Here is a 22571-nt window from a genome sequence, read left to right as displayed (position 1 = left end):
ACAGGTTCTTTTCTGCAGCACTTGTGCTTAGTCAATTGCTCCCTAACCTGTAGCAATGCTTGGGATTCTAATATCCTAAGCTCAGGATTCTGCACTTGTCCTTGTAAAACCTCATCAGATTTCTCTTGGCCCAGTCCTCCAGTATGTCTAGGTGACTCTGGATCTTATTTCTACAGTCCCGTGTATCTATCTCTCCCGCTAGCTTAGTGTCATCTGTGAACTTGCTGAAGGTCCAATCCCTCCCCTTGACCAGGTCATCAGTGAAGATGTTGAACAAACCTGATCCCAGGAATCAACCTAATATATTAGGTTATGAGCTTTCGTGGGTAAGACCAACTTCTTCAGGTGATTGGAGTAGACAATTAGAATCCAGGGCTTAGATAGTGGTGGGGAGGGGAAGAAAGAAGGAGGGAATAAAAGGGTGTTACTTGTCACTGGTAGGACCAGTAGATGAAGCAAATTAAGTAGGATGAGTCCCATTCCTGTGAATCTCAAAGATGGAGAAATGGCCTTTGTAATACATAACATAGTTGAAATCTCTGTTAAAGCCTAATTTGCAAATGAATTCCAATACTGATGTCTCTGTCTGTAATCTTGTGGTAAAATTCTTTTGTAGAAGAATGGCTACTTTAAAATCCAATATTGAATGTTCTGGGAGGTTAACCTATTCCCTATAGGTTTATGTGTATTCCAATTCCTGATGGTGAATTTATGTCCATTCATCTTTTGGCACATAGACCGTCCGGTTTGTCTAATGTACATGGCAGAGGGGCATTACATATATCACGTTAGTGGATGTGTAGGTGTCTGAGTCCCTGATGGTGTGGCTGATGTGGTTAGTTTCTGTGATGGCGTCTCTAGTATAGATATGTGGACAGAGCTGGCAACAGGGTTTTTTGCAGTGATATGTTCCTGGCTTAGTGTTTCTGTGGTGTGGGGTGTGGCTGCTGGTGAGTATTTTCTTGAGGTTGGGTGTCTGTAGCAATGAACAGGCCCGTCACTCAAGGCCTGGGAGACTGAGGGATCACGTTCCAGTGGAGGTTGCAGATTGTCAATGATGCGCTGGAGGGGATTAAGATGGGGGCAATAGATGACAAGTGGTCTTTGGTTATTTTCTTCTTTGGGCCTACTGTGAAGTAGGTGACTTCTGGGTACTTGTCTGGCTCTGTCAATCTGTTTCTTTACTTCCCATTTTACTACAAGATTAAAGAGGGAGACATTGGAATTGGAATTCATTTGCAAATTTGACATATTTAGATTAGGCTTTAACAGAGATCTCAACTATTTTATACATTACAAGGACAATTTCACCACCTTGACATTCTCAGGATTCAGACACATCCTGCTTAAACTCAGTTTGCTTCTTCTACTGTTCCTACTAGTGACTGGTAATCTCCTTTTCCTCTCCCACCTTTGCCGCACTCCACTACATAAACCCTGGCTTGTAACTGTCTGCTCCAATTATCTGAAGAAGTGGGTCTTATGAAAGCTCATGATCTAATAAATGTGTTAGTCTTTAAGATGCTGCAGGGCTGCTTGTTATAACTGTAGTATGTAACCTATCATTTAAACCAGCCTCTGTACCAGATGATGGGAAGGTAGATAATATAATGCTGATTTTTTTTAAAGACTTCACAGGTGACCCTGGCAGCTACAAGCCATAAATCTTAACCATCGTACATATCAGATTAGTTGAAACTATTGCAAAGAACAGAATTATCAGACACAGAGGATGATTTATTGGGGAAGAGTCAACACGGATTGTGTAAAGGAAAATAGAGGTTCATCAATCTGTTATAATCATGGAATTATAGAATTATAGGGTTGGAAGAGACCTCAAAACGGGAAGTGACCATTTAGGAAGAAGCGTTGAAGAAAGGGCTTTGGGGTCATAGTGGATCGCAAATTAAATATCAGTCAACAGTGCAACACTGTTGCAAAAAAGCAAACAACACTCTGGGATGCATTAGCAGGAGAGTTGCAAGCAAGGCATAAGAAGTAATTGTTCCCAGTGCTTTTTTTCCGAGAAAAGAAGGTGCTGGAACTCAGGCCAAAACCGCCCCCCTAGCCCCAGGCTTAACCCCTCACAGCCCCACACTGTCCCCCCACCCTGCCCCCAGGCTTAACCCCTCACAGCCCCAAACCCCCCCACTCCCGCCCTCAGGCTTAACCCCTGACAGCCTCAAACTTCCCTCCCCTGCCCCCAGGCTTAACCCCTTGCAGCCCCGTCCCCAGGATTTGCTTGCCTCAGACAACAGCCCTGAGCGCTGCCCAGCTCCCCCGGCTGTGGAGGTAAAAGGAGCAGGCCCAGCGCCGGTGCCCACCCTGCCCCTTCGCAGCACAGGTGATGGTGCAGCCTGGGCAGTGCCAGCCCTAGCGCTGGGTGCTGCAGATGGGTGCTCCTGAGTCGCCACCGGAGATGGTAGCAGGGAAGGGGGAGCAAACAGGTGGAAGAAGGGCGTCCTCCGAGCTTCGCCCTTTGGCTGCAGCTGGAGTGGAGCTGCCCACCTCCCATGGCTGCTGCCACTGACCACGGTGCCCGGAGGGGGCTGCAGCAGCCAGGCAGGCGTGAGCAGGGCAGCATCTGGAGGAGGACAAGGCCCCCTTGGGCTGGGAGCGGAGGAAGTGGCACTGACTATGGAGGTGAGCTGGTGGCTTCCTTCCCCCATCTTCCTAGCATGGTCAGGGGTTGCCCACAGTGACGGGGGGTGGGGTGAGCCAGGTTTGTGATCTGCTCCTCCATGGCTGCCGCCTCCCCCCATTGCTCCCCCACCTCCTCCTTCTCAGCGCAGCTCTGACAGGGTCAGGCTCAGCCGCCCCTCCTGCCCGCTGTCCTGCAAGCTTAGACTTCCCTCCCATGTGTAGTGCGCAGGCAGCTCCCTGCCCTTCCGGCTTCCTCTGCTGGGACTCCCTGCCACAGCTGACTGCCCTCCCTTGAACAAAGTACCACATTCAGTTTCAATGGCCGACATTGTTTAAGCAGCGGCAGCTCCACAGCCACACGTGAAGTCAGCGACGGCAGTGCTTGGAGCCGTAGGTTGCACATGCAGTTCGGAACTTCCAGAAAAGGTGGCGGAACTCCCTGTGGTGCATTCCACCAGAAAAATAGCCCTGATGTTTCCTCTCTCCTCTGCCCTAGTTAGTCCTCAGCTGGAATATGGTGGTCAGTTTCGGGCACCACATTTCAGGAACGATGTGGGGAAACTGGGGAAGGTCCAGAGAAGGGCAATCAAAAGGATTAAAGTTCTAGAAAACCTGACCTACGAGGGACCTCTGAAAGAACTGGGTTGGGACATGATAACAGCTTTCAAGTGCCTAAAAAGGTGTTAAAAAGAGGAGGGAGAAAAATGATTCTCCTTAATGTCTGATGAAGGGGCAGGAAGGAACAGACTTAAATTGTAGCTGAGGGGTTTAGTTTAAATGTTGGGAAAAACCTCCTAACTGTTGCTGTTGTTAAGTACTGGAATAAATTGCCTAGGGAGGCTGTGGAATCCTCACCATTAGAGATAGTTAAGAACAGGTTAGACAAACATCTGTCAGGGATGATCTAGATGTTGCTTGGTCCTGCTGTGAGGGCACGGGACTGGATTGGATGACCTCTCAAGGTCCTTTTCAGTTTTAGTATTCTTTCATTCTCTGAATAGTTCTCTATAAACATCCACTCAATATGCAGCAGCAGTGAAAAAAGCAAACAGAATATTAGAAAGCATTAAGAAAGGAATGATAAAATAGAAAATACAATGCCACTATATAATTCCTTTCTACTTCAGCATCTTGAATATCATGTGCAGTTCTGGCCGGCTCATCTCAAAAATTGATATTAAATTTTGAAAACATACAGAGATGGTCAATAAAAATTGTTAGGGGTATGGAACAACTTCCACCTGAGGAGAGATTAAAAAGTCTAGCTCTTTTCATCTTGAAAAAGAGATAACCAAAGGAAGATATCCTACACATCTATAAAACCCTAAATGGTGTGGAGAAAATGAATACGGAAATGACATTTATCCCTTCACAAAATTCCCAAACCAGCAGTCACTCAATGAAATTAGTAGGTAGCAGGTTTAAAACAAACTAAAGAAAGTGCTTCTTCACACAGTGCAGTCAACCAATGGAACTATTTGCCAGGGGATATAGTGAAGGCCACAATATAATTGTGTTAAAAAATTAAATCGATTCATGGAGGATAACTCCATTGATGGCATTTTATCCAAGATCATCGGGGATGCAAACGCCTGTTCTGGGAGTCCTTAAGCCTCTGACTGTCAGAAGCTGTGAGTGGATGACGAAGGACAGATCACTCACTAATTGCCATTCTGTTCCTTCCTTCTGGCATCTGGCACTGTCCAGTGTTGGAAGACAGGCTATGAGGCTAGACAGACCATTGATTTCACCCAGTATATCCATTCTTATGATTCAGAAGGGCTTCAGGCAGGGGTCTGCTCATATCTCTCTCCTGGCATGATTGGGATCTCAAATAAGAACCGAGAGATTGCCTGAACGGCTCAAACCCAAGATCTGTCTTGTCCTGGATCCTGTCTTAGATGCTCTGTACCTGCTGCTGCAGTGGCAGGTGCAAGAAACCCCTCAGTACCTAGTGGCACGAGGTCGACTTATTCCTGAACATGAAGTTTAAAATTTCTTCCAACATTTGTTCCATTTAGCAGTGCTAACTCTTGTGACGTCCTGTCCCTTTAGATGTTTGACCACAGCAGGCGCCAGCCAGCTAGAGAGGGGAAAGTGGGCAAATAAAGACAGGACAAGGAATAATAAGGGTTCTGCAGTTACTGCTGGAGCTGTTCAAACAAAGCCATGAGGGGGAAGTGAGCTGCCATTGTAGCTGGCCATGTGAAAGCAGAGAGAGAAAACCAGCTGAGCTTTCACTGAGACCACAGCTAACAGAGAGTTCCCAAATGCTGCCAAAGGAGAAATTCAGCAGTGTGGAGTGGCTACACAACCAACCGAGGGAAATCCCATGCAAACAGTACGCACACAAAACAGAACAGCTGCCATCAGCGGCAGTTCCTGTGCTCTTGGGTGCCTCACCACCATCGCATCTGATGAAGTAGGTCTTTGCCCCCGAAAGCTTATGCTCCAGAATTTCTATAAATCTATAAGGTGCCACAGGACTTCTTGTTCTCGAAGATGCAGACTGACATGGCTACCTCTCTGATACGGGTCACCAGTGCAACTGGTTTGTGATGCTTCACTCTGTGGAGTGGGTTCCGTTCTTCCCTGTTTTTCCTAATGGTACAGAGAAGCCAACTGCAGAGAGCTATGTGCGAAGAGAGGAAGATGGTCACAATATTACTCTTGGAATTCAGAAATTCCAGACTTTTGTATGCACTAGCCATTTTGACTTGCTAATGGATCATCAACTGTAATGATCAATTTTTGGACCAAAATAAGGAATTCTATCATTAGCTGCCACTTTTACACAATGACAGCCATTGCTGCTTTCAGCTGATTTCCACACTCTGGCAGTCTGTAAAGAGACTCGGCATGGTAATGATGAATGACTGTTGCACCTGCCAGGCCCAAGCTCTCATGAGCCCAGAGTAACCTGGAAGTATGTGTTCTAACTCTGTTTGATGGTTAGGTCACCCAACAGAGTGGCTATGGAAGACTTAGTTGGGACTGGTCCTGCTGTGAGCAGGAGGTTGGACTAGATAACCTCCTGAGGTCTCTTCCAGACCTAATGTTCTGTGATTCAATGATGTGCTGTGTAGAGGGAGTGGTACTACAAGGTACAGCACGGGATAGAAACAACTCCCAGTTGACATGATTCAGGTCACACCTGTATGAATTATCTGTGACTCACAGTTGCAGTTTATGGGAGATATGAGTGAGTGTTCTGAAATGAGGTCTAATGTCAGGTTTTGGAAGCTCTTCCCAAAGGTCATTTTGGCATTGTACTGATGAAGGCCATAGCCCAGGGTCTTGTCTTGTGACTGAAGACTGAAAAAAACATTGCAGGGATGGCGAAGTACTGCATTATGCATCAGCAGTTCAGAATGATCCTTGCTCCAGGCATCTACGCTCTTGGATGTGGTTTCAGACGCTCGCATATATAGTCATGTGGACTTCGCCAGCCTCTTAGAAGGGAATACATTCTGATTATAGTTCAGACCCATTCAAAAAGTAACCCAGAGGGCAGCAGTGAAAGGAAAGAATCACACAATTGGTCATATAACTTGCAGGCTGGATCCCATAGATTTAGCTCTAATTTGCAGCATGGTACAGCCTTTATGCAAGATATTTCTTCTCGAAGCTTATGCTAAATATACTGATTTCCTAAACGATGCAGCTGGACTTGTGCAGAAAGTAACGGATCCAGGAAGGAAGAGCAGTAATTCTCAAGCTGAAGGTGAACACTGGGCAGAGAAAAACATAAGAAAGCAAAACAAAACCCAGAACAACAACAAAAAACCCAAATCCCAGCTTTAAGAAATGGCAAAGGAGCTTTCTGATCTCTTGCCAATAAATTGTCAGCTGTCCTACTTGCCTTCGAGCCTCTGCAGCTCCATCCCTGTTCTCACTGGTTGGAATATCCTCTGCTCGTCCTTCTCTTAGGTGTCTCTCTGCCAGCACTTTCCCCATCTTCCAACTCCTATCCCAGAAGTCAGGCTCACACAGCTGGCCTCTCTGGTCCAGATGCAAACCCCAGCTCTCTTCCTAGAACATACTGACAGCAGCTGCTCACATTCTATCTTCTTCTGGGACAATGACAGGTCCTTTGGGGCTCCTGCTGGTGACCGTAAGCTCTCATTCAGAGCTTGTCCCCAAAGAGGCCCCTTCTGTTCTTTATTGTGTTCCTCACGGCTGCAGGATTTCTCTAGAGAGAGCCTTGCCCACCCCAGGCTACTTCCTCTGGGCCCTTCTGGCAGTTTTCTCTCAACTATGCTGCTCTAGCTATTGGTTGCTGCCTGGGAAGCTTACTTGCTCCCCAGTAAGCTCACAGAGTTGTCGTGGACCAATTAGTCCCTGATCCTTTCCACAGGATCCCTGGCCCTGGAATGGGGAGACGGAGATGTAGTCCACTCTTCAGAAAAGTGGGCCATATAAATAATAAAACGTGAGATGGTGCTGCTGGAGCTGTCTGATGAAAAGAGCAAATGTAACAGGCCTTGGCAAAAAGGTTTTACAGTGGCTACGTTACCAGACACCTACCTATCTTAGACTGAAATACGTGCACTTACAGAGTGGCTGCTTGCAGGGCTCCTGAGCAGTTTGTATTCCAATCAGTTCGAATGCGACCTGGGAACGTGCTAGCGTAAAGGTGTGTTTGAACGAAGCGGCAGATTTTATGGCGCGGTGGAACTAATCGAGAGGGCGGTCAGATGAACAACCTCCAGCTGTTTTCAAAAGCTGTGGTCCCAGGGAGCGGAGCAGATTTCTTTGGGGGTAATATTTAATGACCTGGCAATGACTCTGATCAGAACATAACACTTTCAGGTGAAGTTAATTTTCCCTGGTTCCTCAGCTGGGACATTAGCTCAGGACACAGCACAGCCATTTTCTGACCAGTTCCATTCAGTGCTGTTGTGGAATGTGGTGCAATTCAGGATGAACAGAATTTTCCACTTGTTAGTAAAAAAGAGTCATGAGAATGATTAAAGGATTAGAACACCTGCCACACAGAGATAGATTCAAGGAGCTCCATGCATTTAGTTTAATAAGGAGAAGGCTGAGGGATGACTGAATTACTCTCTATAAGCATCACAAATAACAAGCAGTCCTGTGGCACCTTAAAGACTAACATATTGTGTATTAGCAGATCCTAGCAGAGGAAGGTCTGACATGACCCAAAGCCTTCAAGTTGAGGCTAGACAAATTGAGAGAGGCAATAAGGAGCACCTTCTTGGCAGTGATGGCAATTGCCCAGTGGGACAATTTACTAAGGTAGGTGGTGAATTCTTCATGACTGACAGTGTTTGACCCAAGGCAGGTGCTCTTCTAAAAGCTCTGCTCTAGGGATTATTTTGGGGGAGTTGTCTGGTCTATGTTGCAGAGGAGGTGATCACAGTGGCCCCTCTTTGAATCTGTGGTGGAAGCAGATGGACTGATGGAAGCTGGGAACTGAGGGAAGAGCAAATAACCCAGCAGGAGTCACTCATATCCCCAGGAAAGACAGAAGAGTTGGGAGGGGCCAGGACAGGGGAATGGTGTTGGATGAGGTTGCTCCTGCTCACCTGAATCACCTTGCTGTCAATTTCGTTTCTTCTTGCTATTGAAAGTGAAGGTGAAAGTAAAAACCTTTCATACCCTAAATCAGGGGTTCTCGACCATTTCACTAGTGCGGACCCTGAAGTACCGCACCAAATTGTTCGCAGACCCCCATCAATGCCAGTTCTAACCACTGTGTACACTTCATTAAATGGTAAAGGAAGCCACAGCATGGATTCTTCAGACAGTGGTTAATAACATTATTGGAAGAGATTTCATTCAAAAGTAATGATCGGAATTTTACGATTCATTTCAAACTGATTTTCTGTGATCCTTTTTATTTACCTTTTATTTTTTTCACAGACTCCCTGCAACACCCTGATGGACCCTCAGAAGCACATGGACCCCCACATTGGGAAACACGGCCCTAAATATTTGTGCAATCTGTAACTACTGGCTGCTCACCAGCTGCTTCCAGCATGGCTCTTGAGCTTGTGAGGGGAAATTAACCCTGCTGTGCCTCTCAAAGGAGAGTACTTCAGACTATCAAAACAAGAAGCAGTCAAGCAGCACTTTAAAGACTAGCAAAATAGTTTATTAGGTGAGCTTTTGTGGGGCAGACCCACTTCTTCAGACCACAGCCATGGCTATGGTCTGAAGAAGCAGGTCTGTCCCACGAAAGCTCACCTAATAAACTATTTTGCTAGTCTTTAAAGTGCTACTTGACTGCTTCTTGTTTTGCTAGTGTATAGACTAGCACGGCTTCCTCTCTGTTACTACTTCAGACTAATCATAGAATCTTAGAACACTAGGACTGGAAGGGACCTTGAGAGGCCATCGAGTCCAGCCCCCTGCCTCAATGGCAGGACCAAGTACTATCTAAACCATCCTTGATAGACATCTATCTAACCTGTTCTTAAATATCTCCAGCAATGGAGATTCCACAACCTCCCTTGGCAATTTATTCCACTGTTTGACTGCCCTGACAGTTAGGAACTTTTCTCTAAGGTTCAGCCTAAACCTCCCTTGCTGCAGTTTAAGCCCATTGCCTCTTGTTCTATCCTCAGAGGCCAAGAAGAAAAGTTTTCTCCTTCCTCCTTATGACTCCCTTTTAGATAACTGAAAACTGCTATCCTGTCTCCCCTCAATCTTCTCTTTCCCAAACTAAACGAGCCCAATTCTTTCAACCTTTCAACCTTAATGTGACTGACAACATACAAGGGAGTATCTGGCAAAATGAGGAGGACTTAATGTATGAAACAAAAGAAGCTTTTGTCACCCCACCCTCTAGCACTTGCTTCCTTGAAGAGTCCTCTGTCCCCACATCAGTTTAAGCACCCAGCTCTGAAAACTAGTGTCATCTGTTTAAAACCCCCCTCCACTCAGCACCACAGCCACCAGGGAAGCTAAAAGCAACACCACACTAAAATGTAAAAGTCTGAAGGGAAAGTGCGTCAAAGTGGTTTCCCTACTCTTTTTTCTGCCTTTTCAGAGGCTGACAGTGATTTTTGAGTGATATACTAGGTGAGAAGGAAAATGAATCATGGCTAGTGTAAGAATCCAGAAAACTCTCCCATTGGTTTTCAGCAGCCAGTCAGAGCCCGCTAAATTCTTGGCATGATATGTCTTTCTAAAGTGTTTGGGATTAGGGCCAAATTCTCTTCTCCCGGCACTCTGTTGACTGCAATGCACCTACTGAGAATTCACATGCCCTTAGAAAGAAAGAAAGAAAGAAAGATTGGATTTACATTTTGTCTCGTAGTGCTCCACCTTCCATAACAGCCAAGTAAAACAGCAAAAACTTGTCACTTTCCCATGAGCTACAAACCTCCTGTTTACTTAATTTCATATTTAATTTCATAGCCAGCAGGAATCAGGCAGGGTCAGTGTATGGGCAGTTTTCAATACTACTAAGAGAATGAAGGAAATGGCTTTTGGCACAAGGGACTACTATACCCATTTAGGAGAAAACAGTGAAATTGCCATTCTAAGGGAGACAAAGGACTTTTGTGTCATTTGTTCTCAGTTTCATGTCAATCACACATTTATCACAGTTACAGGCCACTGCTTTTGCTATCATCAGCAGTTCCCCGATTTCACAATTCAGCCATCCCATGATGCTGTCTGCGTGGAGATCAGATGGGCTTTATACTGTAGGGACTGCATTCTGGGAATTCCAATGGAATAAGAATAGCTCTTCCCATTCATAAGTGAGGTGGGAAATATGATGCTTTCCCTGTCCCCTTTAAAAACAGTGAGAAGTCCTGTGGCATCTTATAGAGTAACAGATTTATTGGAACATAAGCTTTCAGGGGCAAAGACCCACTTTGTCAATTGCATGGATCTGACGATGTGGGTCTTTGCCCATAAAAACTTATGCTCCAATAAAATCTGTTAGTCTATAAGGTGCCACAGGACTTCTCATTGTTTTTGCGATTACAGATTAACATGGCTACCCCTCTGACACTTGTCCCCTTTGCTTCTGTGTGTGGAGGTAACACAGAGGGAAGAAACTTGATGAAGGGTTTTGAAATGTTGGAGGTCCGTAAGAGCTGTGACCACAACATTTGGTATGCAACTTCCTCTTACCCTAAACAAAGCCAAGGCCAGGGTTTGGTTGTGCCTGACAAGTGAGCTGGAATGGATATCCCATTATGTTCCGGAACATGGAACAGGAGAGGCGCTGTGAGAAGGGATGATGAACATCAGACTCATCCCTGGGGGCAGCAAGTGTAGGGAACAGTGATTCTGCAGAGTGACTGCTGGCCATGTGGAGACAGAGCTCTTCACTTCAGCCTGCCTCCCTCTGAATCACCAGGGCATGTCTCAGTTATTCATTTCCTTGCCCTTACAGGGGCCTTTGGCACTGGTGGCACCTCAAGCTGAAATACTTTAGTCTAATTAGAGTCATTGGGCTCAACACAGAGCTATGTGAATGAAACTTAATCGTCTGTGTTATGTAGGAGGTCAGACTAGCTAATCACAAAGGTCCCTTCTGTCTGGGGAATCTACAAGTTCTCTGCACCTCTCCTGTAAGTGCCGTGTGTTTGCTGTGCCAAGGCCAGCAGTGCAATTTGGGAAATGCACAAAGTAAATGTTTTTCAAGCAGTCCGGTCTTGTTTTTCTGACAGTTGTGGTGATGTTCAAAAGTGCATGAAATGAATGAGAAATGCTCAGCGTGTTGCTATCTTAAGCTCTCTTAGGTTGCTAGGGAAAAGAAAAGATTTTCAGAAATTAAAATAATTTTTCAATATGTTAGATAAATATCACCACTCTTGACGAGATAGATGTTTGAGCAGGCATAGGAAACAGCTCAAGAAGGAAGCGGAGAGCTTCATGAAATGTTTATATACATACTCCTACTGTGTAGACAGAGCTGGAGGGGGCAGGGGAACATTTTCACTTTCCTTTTGTCATTCTTCTAACGTGATCACTCTCAGATTTATCAATCTCTCTTCAGAGACGCATTTTTCCCGGACAATGAGTGTTCCGTTGCCCTTCTCTCAATCACCTCTAGTTCTAGTATGAATATTTTCAAATTGGGTGACCTGATCAGAACTGCTCACTTATCCAGACAAGACACATTCTTGGTTTATATCACACATTAAAATGTTCTCTGGTTTGTTCACTATCGCATTCTTAACTCAGCCTAACTTTCTGCTTGTTGTTTTCTGCCTGTTGCTGCACGTTGAGCAGAGCTCTTTACTAAACTGTCTCCAGTAGTGTCTGGCCCCCATTTTCTGGTTTCTGGAGTTATTTATGTCAAGCCATGCTCCTTCACCTGCTACATTACACCCTCAAATCATTCTACAACCTCAGTGTAGTGATTTTCCCTTTGCAGACCTTATTGTATCCTGGTGGACCAGGTGTTTTGTTATTGCATTTTTAACTCTTGCCTTAATCCATTTGCCAGTTGCAGATGTTAAGACTCATTGACCTATAACCCCCCAGGGCACCTGGGGATCTCTTTTTAAAGATAAGTATAACCTTTCCTGCCCTTCAATCCTATGGAGCAGTGACTATTTATAACGAGTCTGTCTTCCTATTTTTGTTAGATCAGCTACTTCATACTTCAGCACCTTCAGAACTCCTGGACAACCATCTGGGATTCAAGACTTCTACTACTCTGTTTAGTCCTCCCGTGTCTCCTTAACTGTGGGACTTAGCTTTCCCGGGAGGTCCATAACAAGTTCTGCCTCTTTCAAAGTACTTGCAGCTCAAACAGTGACAATGCAACATAATCTTTTCCATTTCGTCTGGTAATCTTCTAGCAGTGGTCTTCTCTGGCCCCAACCAGCCTTCTCTCCCACAATGAGAGTGACACTTCTTTTGTCGCCCAGCTCCGTCCCCCTGAGTAGGGCACTTCTTTGCAAATCCCCTCTCTGGAAAAAAACCTTCTGGTCTCAGTGTCTCAGTGTAGGCTACATGGGCTTTGGTAACCCATTATCCTCAGGTTGAATAGGAGCAGAGAGATAGCTGTGTTAGTCTATATACTACCAAAACAAAAAAGTGGTCTACTAGACAGCTTTTGTGTTTCCATCATCCCCGTTATCCCACTTACATCAGGGAAAGCAATCTTCCCAACGTCCATGGAGGAGAAGACTAACAAAAATAATTTAACTTCTCAACAGTGTGCTGGTCTTCCTTCATGGTCAACAAGCAGTCCTGTGGCATCTTAAAGGCTAACAAATTATTTATTCGATAATGGATGGAAACCAGACCTTAAGTCAAATTTTGCAGATGGCCCTTTCTTTATTATGGGCTGAACAAAAATCCATTATTCAAATAGCCCCAAACTCTGTTTTATTTCCATGTCTGAATAAATTATATGACTAAAATCTGTTCTATTTCTAATTTTAATCACTCTAACCTGCTATTCCATATGTATTCAAAGTGTTGGGCCTTCACTGCTCTACAATCCAGAAGGGGAGGGCAGAGCAAGTGGGATGTGAGCCATGAGGACATGTATACTGTCAGAAAACTGCAGCAGGTGGGAATAAAGTGAACTGACATTTCTGATAAATACCAGAGGGGCAGCCGTGTTAGTCTGTATCCTCAAAAATGAGAAGGCCTGTGGCACCTTATAGACATGCATACATCTGACAAAGTGAGTCTTTGCCTATGAAAGCTTATGCTACAAAACAATGTTAGTCTATAAGGTACCACAGGACTTCTTGTCGTTTCTGACAAAAGATTTTCACCATGCAGGCTCGTGGTGTACACTGGATATTTCCTATCACACAATTCTTTTTTAAAATTTCTTCTTTTCCCACAGTCTGAACCCCGACCTACAGTCCTAAACCTATCGTGAATTTAGAACACAGATTGTACTTTGCTTCGTACTACACAATTTGTTTGGCCCAGAACAGTGAAATAACAATTTTTAAGCCTCCTTGGAAATAAAGAAAAGATAATGCCTGACTTATTTTTCATTCCTGCTGATGGATGCTAAACAAATGGCTTTTGCATGGCAGTTTTGCGTAGCAGAAGAATAAGAAATAGAATTGTTCTGGGAGATCAGTCGTAAAGTACTGTACATTTAAGAGAAACCATGGTCTTGTCATTTGGGTCTGGTGCTGGGAGTCAGGTGATCACTCATTTGAGCTCTTGATGGCCAGGTCTACACTGGACATTAAAGTTAATCGTAGATATGAAATTCTAGCTATGGTAACTGCGTAGCTAGAACTGACTCATCTATAATGACTTAATGGCCCTTCTCGCAAAGGGAGGTGTACCAGGAAGGAGGAGGGGGAGTTCTGGGAAACTGGAAGGGTAAATAGGTAACTTTAGGTAATGTTAGGCCTGTAAGCTGGACATTGATCCTGAACAAAATAATGGAATGGCTGCCATAGGACTCACTGAATAAAGGACTAAAGGAAGATAATCTCATGAATACACACCAGCGTGCGTTTATGGAAAATGGATGCTGTCAAATTAACTTAATTCTCTTTCTATGAGACTGAAAGGTTGGATGATAAAGGTGGTAGACTTAGGCTTCAGGTATTGGACTTGTCACTGCCTCTCATATTGATTAAAAGACTAGAATGATAGAAAAATTATGTGGCACACATCAAATGGATTGAATACTGCTTAACTGCTAGGACTTGAAGTTTAATTGTACAAAGGGATTTGTGGGTGTGTTTTTCCTGGGCTCCTGCAGAGCTCTGTTCTTGACCGTGCATTATTTAATATTTTTATCAATGCCTGGGAAGAAAACACTGATGAAGTTTGCAGGTGACACACAACTGGGAGGGATGGGCAGTAGAGAAGAGGGCAGATCATTGGTTCAGAGAGTGTTTTAACACTGATGAATGAACATGTGCACATCTAGGCCTAGGTGCTGATTTCTCCTCCAGCCAGCAAGGTATCTGATAACTCCACCGCCTTGTGCCGTGCCCCATTACACCCCTTCTCCCAACCCTCCACCCCTGCCCCTGCTCTGCCTCACTCCCTCTCCTCCTCCAAGCACACCCCATCCCTGCTCCTTCCCTCCCTACTGGGATTTCCCCAGTGCCGTGGCTCAGCGGTTCATGGTGCTCCAGAAGTGCTGGAAGGCTTGGGGAAGAGTTAGTCAGAGGGGCCACAATTGGGCATGTGCTGGGCGATGGGGAGACTAGAGGGGAGCTTGACTGCCTGGGGAAGTTCTGTACTCTGTAAATTTTCCCCTGGGTGCTCCAGCCCCAGAGAACCCTCAAAGTTGGTGCAAATGCAGGTCACACTTGCCAGAAGGGGGGACTCTATCCTGGGAGGATGCAGTGACTCAGGAAAAGATTGGGGTCAGAGTGGATAATCAGCTGAATGTGAGTTCTCAGAGTGACACTGTGACTAAAAGAGCCAATGTGCTCCTGGGAAGCATAACCAGGGGATCTTGAGCAGGCATCTAGAGGACTTTGCCTCTATATCTAGCACTGGTGTGACAGCTGCTGGAATCCTGAGTCCAGTTCTGGTGCCCACAGCTCAGGAAGGGCGTGAATTGATTGTAGAAAGTTAGCACGGTCTCTTTAGCTCAGCAAAGACTAGGTGCTAGAGCACGGAGCTCATACAAGTGTCCATGGCCATGTGAGGGGGACACTAGGGCCATCTCTGTGATGAGCCATTGTTCCAGGTTGTTTATTTGTATTCCCATAGTGCATAGCATCCCCAGTCCTGGGCCAGCACCACACTGTGCCAGCTGCTATACAAACACAGAAGGGGGAGACACGGTTGTTGCCCCAAAGGGCTCACAGTCTAAGCACAGGACAAGCAACAAGAGGTAGTACAGACAGACAAGGAAACAATGAGCGAAGACTGGTCAGTGTGATCAGGAATGGTACCAACACACCAGCTGCTTAATAGATGTCAGGCTGTTCACATCCCTGCAACCTGACAGCCAGTGGTTGTCAGGTTCTTTGTAGGCCTCCTTGCAAGGAGAATGAGGAGGATTTTGAAAAAGGACAGTAAGGTGGCTTTTGGATGTTCATGGGCCGATGGGAGCAGAAGGCATCACTTCAATAGCCAATGAGAAGTAACAGGTGTGGTCTCGACACAGCTCGCAAAGCCAGACACGCAGCATACATTTGATGGAAGAGTGCAGGGAACCCATGGGAGAGCGTCAAAGAGGTGGTGACACGGGCAAAGGTACCTGCAGCAGTATTCTGACTGGCTACAAATGGGGCGAGAGGAAAGTTGTCTGGCCTGACCCTCATAATGAGTCACAGAGGACATTGGCTGGTGTCATCTGCTGGCGGCAGTTGATGGCTGCTACTGCCATAAGCATTTTGCCCAGGCAGGGGGGTTGAAGCTGGGGCTTGTAGTTGCAGATTTTCAGGGCCAAGTGTTACCTTCTTGAGGACTGTTCTGTTCTGTGACTTTTGCCAGCCACGTAGGGCATGCCTCCATTTCACAGGGAGTGGGTCTCCTACCCTGAGAACTTGTAGAGCTCCCCTTATGGGGTCCTGTTCAGCCAGAAGGGATGGTGTGAATAATGCAGGCTGGCCAGGGGTAGGACTTTCCTTCCCAGTTGGCTCCATGTGTTTTATTTTGATGTTACCCACAAAGCACCTGACAGCTCCTCAGCATGCTCAGCACTTGGGTCTGGTCTCCAGATTGTACCGCTCGGGTGCTGTGTGCCACGGCACCACTGGCTGTCATACTGGGGGGGCTGTGCAGGTCTAGAAAGCTCATTTGTCTCCTTTCCTTCAGTGGCACCACGCCAACAGGACTCTGTGCTGCTGGCAGAGAGATTCAGTGGTGGGTCTTTTGCCTACAAGCGTTCCACCTGGGTTCCTGGCCTGTGAGGTGGTCTCCATTCTGGGCTGTCACAGAGCCCTGGGGTGTCTGGGGAGGGTACCATTTATTCTCCCTGTGCCCATCTCCCCATCTGCAGAATGGGGACCAGAACCATTCCTCCTTTACATTCATGTAGGTCACCAGCCCTTCAGGGTGGGGATGGCCTCTTACACAGGGCCCGTATGGAGCCTTCCACGATGGAACCCTGAGCATGGGACCAGCCCCACGGTGCTATAGCAATGCTAATAATATTACAGCTGAGTGTGGGCCCAAGTGGTGGCTAATGGCCCTCTCCTGAAGCATAGGAACTCACAGCAGAAATGCCCATGGGTCCAGAGAGGGTATTTCAGTACCCAGGGGTATCTCCGGAGATACATTCACCTTTGCATTCCAAGGTATATTTTTGCAGGGGGGGCTACTCTCAGTAGGAGCACTGTACTCAGGAGTGGAGGTGCGCAGGACCGGCCCTAGAGAGCTGCTCAGGGTGGGTGAGAGCGAGGATTGCAGGAGGGAAGGTGTTAGAGGAGTTGCTGTGATACTCACTGCTCTGCATTTCTCTGCCACATATCACAGCTCTCCTCTCAGCCAGTGCTAGCAAAAAAGTGGAGCTCTTTCTGACAAGCTAATTTCAAGGAGCTCTGGGGCAACACTGGTAGTCAACTACCCACTCTCCGGGCTGGTCAGAATTGCACAAGCAGAATGAATATGGCTGTGGAGTTCTCTGCTTTATGGCAGGGAGCCAAGTTGTGGGGCCACAGCAGCCTACACAGCATCCGTTTGCCTTTTCCAGTTGCGGCACCTCATAATAAATCTTAAAATTCCATTTGCTAATAGGGAGAAAGCTCCCACCTGCCCGTGAAGGGAAGCAAATGTGAGCTACAGCCGTCATTGCTCTATCCCTGCTGGCCACCTCGTTTTTCTTCATTAAAGGAAAAACCGCACATGACAGCTTCACTGCGTTGTTTCCCATGCAGGTTTTGCAGGCTAATGAACTCTCTCTTTCTGGAACCTGAGTAAAGCCCCAGTCGCATGTATGCTGCCTCCCTCTGGGTCACTTACAGAATGACAACAAAAGACGCTGAGCTCTAGTTCAGCTTCGCTACACTTTGCATGGAGCCAACATGGGTTATATGAATCAGTCACAGCTCAAAACCCCTCGGTTCTCAGCACAATTACCCTAAAACGGCCCCACAGTGAAGACTGTAACCTGGAGATCCTGCCACAGTCGGGGGAGGAGATGGAGCGTTATAGTGCTATTTAAGCCTAACGCCAATCTCTTGGCAGTGCCTGGGCGGCGTGCCTCGGCTGTGTTGCTGGTAATGGCACGGCAGATAAAGGCAATCGGTCTCGAGCAGAGAGCTGCCCAGGTGTGCAGGCAGACAGCAGCACATCACTCCTCTCCGCTGGCTCCACATTCAGTTCAGGTTCCCTCCCTTTGCAATGGGCATGATCCTGCTTCGTTTGGTGCCAGTGTGTGAAAGGAGACAGAGAGAGAAACGTTGCTCTGCTTTGGGAGTTCTGTGCTCAGCCTCTGTCACCCCAGCCCCCTTCCCAGGTGTAGAGTAGCTCTGTTTCCTTCTGGTGCTCCCACAAGGTGTCATGGTCAGGAATGGGTCAGGCTGAGGCCAGACCCGTGGCTGGTCTCTGCATCAACTTTGCTCCACCCTGAGGAGCTGGCCGGATGCAGGAGCTAGTCCCCACCTCCAGGAATTGGCTGCCTGCAGACCACTGGCCTGGGGCACTGCCCTGGCCTCCACTCAAGTGGTTTTGCACCATTTTGGCAGATGAAATCCACTTCACTAGCCACACTGAGGTCCTGAGAGCAGCCCAGTGCCTGGCAGCCCCAGGCTTCTGGCGCTGCAGAGGTGACTACACTGCATGGGACTCCAGAGAGAGTATTGTAATATCATCCCTCATTGCCCAGGTGGGTGGAGTTACAGTGCCTACATAGGGGCTGGGTGCAGCTGCTCAGGAGATGCTTGGAGGTTGCACTTGAAGGCTGCTGCACAGGATTTGAGGAAGCCCCCTTGACACTGGGCTGTACAGCCACAGCAGGGCCTTTGGGTGGATGTATTGCAAGCCAGGCCTTGGTCGGGATGGGCGGGGTTCGTGTCTGCTGACCTCCTCTACTGCCAGGTCCCTTGCAGCTCAATAAGTTGTTATTTAATGCAGAGGGACGGAAAACACTTGGAGTCTTTCCGTCTGTCTTTTTAACAGTCGTATCAGGGTCAAACAGCAGCTTCAGCGGAAGCAAGCAGCTGGTGCGTCCCCAGGATGATAGAACAGCTCAGAGGCAAGAACCCAGCACTGTGGACTGGAGAGAGAAGTGCTAAGCCATTGCTATGGGAATGATTCTTTCAGGCTATTCAAGAGATTAATGGAATAAGCACTGCAGGGCAGTATGCCAGCACCACAACCACCCATCTAACGTCCCCTCCTTATGCTGCAGCCAGGAATGGGGGATGTGGCTAGCACTGAGTGCAGTACGAGTAACTCACAGTTACACTGCACCTCTGGTCCTCGCATGCCTCACAAATCTCCAGCAGTGTGTCTGGCACCCACTGAAGCACAAGCATGAGTACCACCCATCGATTAGATGCCCAGAGCAGAGCCTCCCACTAGTGGGAGCTCCCCATGGGCCTTTAGCTGATTGCACTTGAGGTTGGCAGACTGGGTTGGATAAAGCAAGACCTGACCTGAGCCTGCGCCAGGAGCTGGAAACTTTCTGAATGTTGTGAAATCTGGGTAACTTTATAAAAGCACCTGGTCTTCACGTCCATGTGAGTCTGCACGTCCTGGGAGCAGAGGTACCAACACACTTATCCATGGTGGTTCTGATCCAAGTGGGAGCAAGGACGTGGAATTCACAGGACAGCCTCTTCTTGTTGTACTTCTACCAAAACATAGAAGAGCCCTGATCCTGCAACTGGAGCTGCATGGGTGGGCCCTGGTACCCACAGCATCTGCACAGCTTCAGGAGACTCTCTTGGTGGCTGCCTGTTTGAGTCAGAGTCTGGGCTAGATTCTTTGCACAAGGCTTAGAAGCTTCCCTGAACTGGGCCATCAAACCTTCTTGAGTTTTCCTGCCACCAAATGAACCTCACACTACTGAGAATCTTAGCAAAAGCATAATCTTAAGAAGCTGGGTCTCCTTATGGGGGGGACTGGAAACTATACATGCACATTATTAGTTGAAATAATTTTTGAGATAAAATTTGATCCACTTCCTCCAAATGAAAAAACTTTTGTAGTTGCTACAAAAGGACCCAGAAGACTGTGTGGCTCTCACTTCCAATGCACTTCCCATTTGGGTATATTGCCAAAAATCCCCACCCTACTGCATATACAGGTCCCATCATTATCAGCAGAAAGAGGAACACACTTCACAGTTGTGTGCATACAACTGCCTCCCTGTTGGAAAAGGGAGACAGTGTGTACACAGCCTCTTAGCTGAACCTTGCTAGTAACTCCGGACTTTGGGGATTAATGACTATATTCCAAAGGATGGTGTGTGGTGAGCAGATTTTTTTTTTCCAGGAGAGAAGACTGTGAAAATTCCCTGCTACTGTCTGTAGAGGAAAACTGCTATAATTGAAAGAAGATTTGTTTTTCACCGGGGTATTGATATATCTGTGCTAGTCTCTGCTAAGCTCCAGGCTTTTGTTAATGAATGGGGCTGGGTCTACATGTGCCCCTTCCTTTTGAATGAGGCATGTGAATGAGAAGGTTGAAAATAAGCTAATGAGGCACCGCATATTCATTGCAGTACCTCATTAGCATATTTCAAACCTGCTCATTAACATGCCCCTTTCGAAAGGAAGGGGAACGTGTAGACCCAGCCTATAAGTTTATTTGTTATGACTAGGATGATGCTCAATGATTTTTAATGGCTCTTACAAAAGACTTAAGGAAAAATGAAATTGAGAAGGGGAAACAATGTTAGACTCTAATGCAAATCTTAGTTATTCCAGTTTTGTTGTATTGTTTTCTAGTCTGAAAGAAAATCATGATTAAGGGTCTGCTGTGACTTATTTTGTAAAGAGTCTGAATCACGCTCCTTGTGTCTTGTCTTTATTCCTGGTTTTCATGTTATAGTGGAATGTTGCTGATGTGTATCTTAGCTTCTTTCTTCTGCTCTGCACTGAGGGGTAATGTGAATAGTTTGGACTAAATTCAGACCTGGCACGAGAGGGTGCCATTGCTTTGACTTCAGTGGTGTTACACCAGAGACGGGTTGGGTCCACTGCATTTAACTACCCCAGCTAGAGATTTGATCTTCCAGGTTTTTGGAGGTGAGCAATCTGGCCACCTCAGGTCTAAGTATCTGTTGTGAGGCTAAGTTCACATCTGTGCTCATAAATAAGAGGGCAATGAATGTGGGCAGGTCACTTCTGAGGGAAGAGTTTGGACATGGGGGTGGTTAGCTTTCCTATGCTGGGCAAAAAAGACTTTTGGAGCTATTTCTTTAATACCTGGATCCTGGCTTTTCTGTATCTTTGTCATGCCATATCATGTTGAGTGTACAGAGACATTGTGTGTGGAGAGTCTGATGTCAGAGAGTGGAGACAGAAGTCAGACCTGTCTTTATGCTCCAGTCAGGGAAAAGCATCACTGCTTGCATCTGGTGTTTCAGGACATGTTTTGCAGGCTCTTTAAACTGTCACTGCGACTTCCTGAAGTGGCTGTTCAGATCATTGTCTGTCTCACATTTAGCTGCTGTATCGATAACTGAGAGGAAGCGTGGCCTTGTAGTGAAAGCTGGGCAGGAGGCTCAGTTCTGAGGTCAGTTTCCACCTCTGCCATAGACACGCAATGAAACCTGAGGCAAGTCATTCAATGTCTCTGTGAAGCAGCTCCCCCTTGTAAAATGGGGCTGATACTTCCTGCTTTGCTCATCTTTTCCGTTTTGAACGCACAGAGGAACACAATCTCGTGTCCCACATTTCGAGAGGAACCTCTGGTTCATTATAACTTAAGTGTTTTTTCAAAGTATACTGATAGCAAGCTGTTAAAACTTGAATTGTTTCATTCCTCCTGGTACGGTGCCTAAATGTTAGAAAGAAAACCCTAATTTGCAAAGTTACACTGACATTGTAATTTTGCATATCTAATAAACCAGAGCTCCTCTAACTGAAAAGTGAGCTTTTCATGGAATGCTACCCTTTTCATTACTGCTTACATCTTAGATTTAATTTGGCATGGGACACATCAACCTTGGCTTTTGGAGACAAGGTTAGAGGCTGCAGAGCATGAAAATGAGCTCTTCAAAACACTATTTTTTGCCCATTTGCTATACTATCAGCTCCAGCTTTTGAAAGAACACAATTTTCTTGGCTCGACAGAAAATTAATAAAGGCGGTACAAATATTTTCCACTCTATAATGGAGACTGTTGCCTTTGTCTCCTAAAATATAGATAAAACAATGTTGGTCATAAAGTAAAACTGTATCTGTTGTAGACACACTTTCTTTGTAATTGGAATATCACTATTATTCTTGAGTGCCTACAGGAGACAGCTCTGGATATTTTTAATTGTCTAATTACTGCCTAATTAGTGTTAAAAAGAGCCATTATTTTTCATTTTGCCAGGTTGCAGGGAAGTGAAATTGCTGCTACTGGCCAGATTGTTAGTTGTATTGTTACTTGTTTCAAGTTGCATTTAAGATCTTTACATGTAGATACAATTAAGTTCCTTTAAGCTCCTCCTCAGCACCCCTAGTATGTAACTTTATATTCCCTGAGCCCCCCTTGCTTTGGTTACCGTTTCTAATCTTAGAAACCATCTTTCCTAATCTCAGGAAGCTTTCGTGTGTCTTGTACTGGTTCTTTTTATATAAACCTCGGTTGCTTGACAGGCTTCTGTGATGTACCTGTGGCTGATTAGTGATTAGCAAACCTGGTGTTAAAGGCAATAGTTAATTACATTGTAACTCATCTACATATCCTTCGGGTTTGCCTCTCACAGCTCTGAGATCCTGAAAAATATTTGTGCTTTTCTCTGGGGCTATCTACTGAACTCGGGTTCACTGCATGGTTAAGAAAGTAAACTCTTGTTTTGCTCTCCCATGACTGTTAATGGGAAAACTCCGATTTCATATCAGGTTACGTAGGTAAATAATGATGAAGCGGGTCTTTGC

This window comes from Carettochelys insculpta, chromosome 6 (genome assembly GCF_033958435.1).
Source record: "Carettochelys insculpta isolate YL-2023 chromosome 6, ASM3395843v1, whole genome shotgun sequence".
Lineage (NCBI taxonomy): Eukaryota > Metazoa > Chordata > Testudines > Carettochelyidae > Carettochelys > Carettochelys insculpta.
This window is presented reverse-complemented; position numbering follows the sequence as displayed.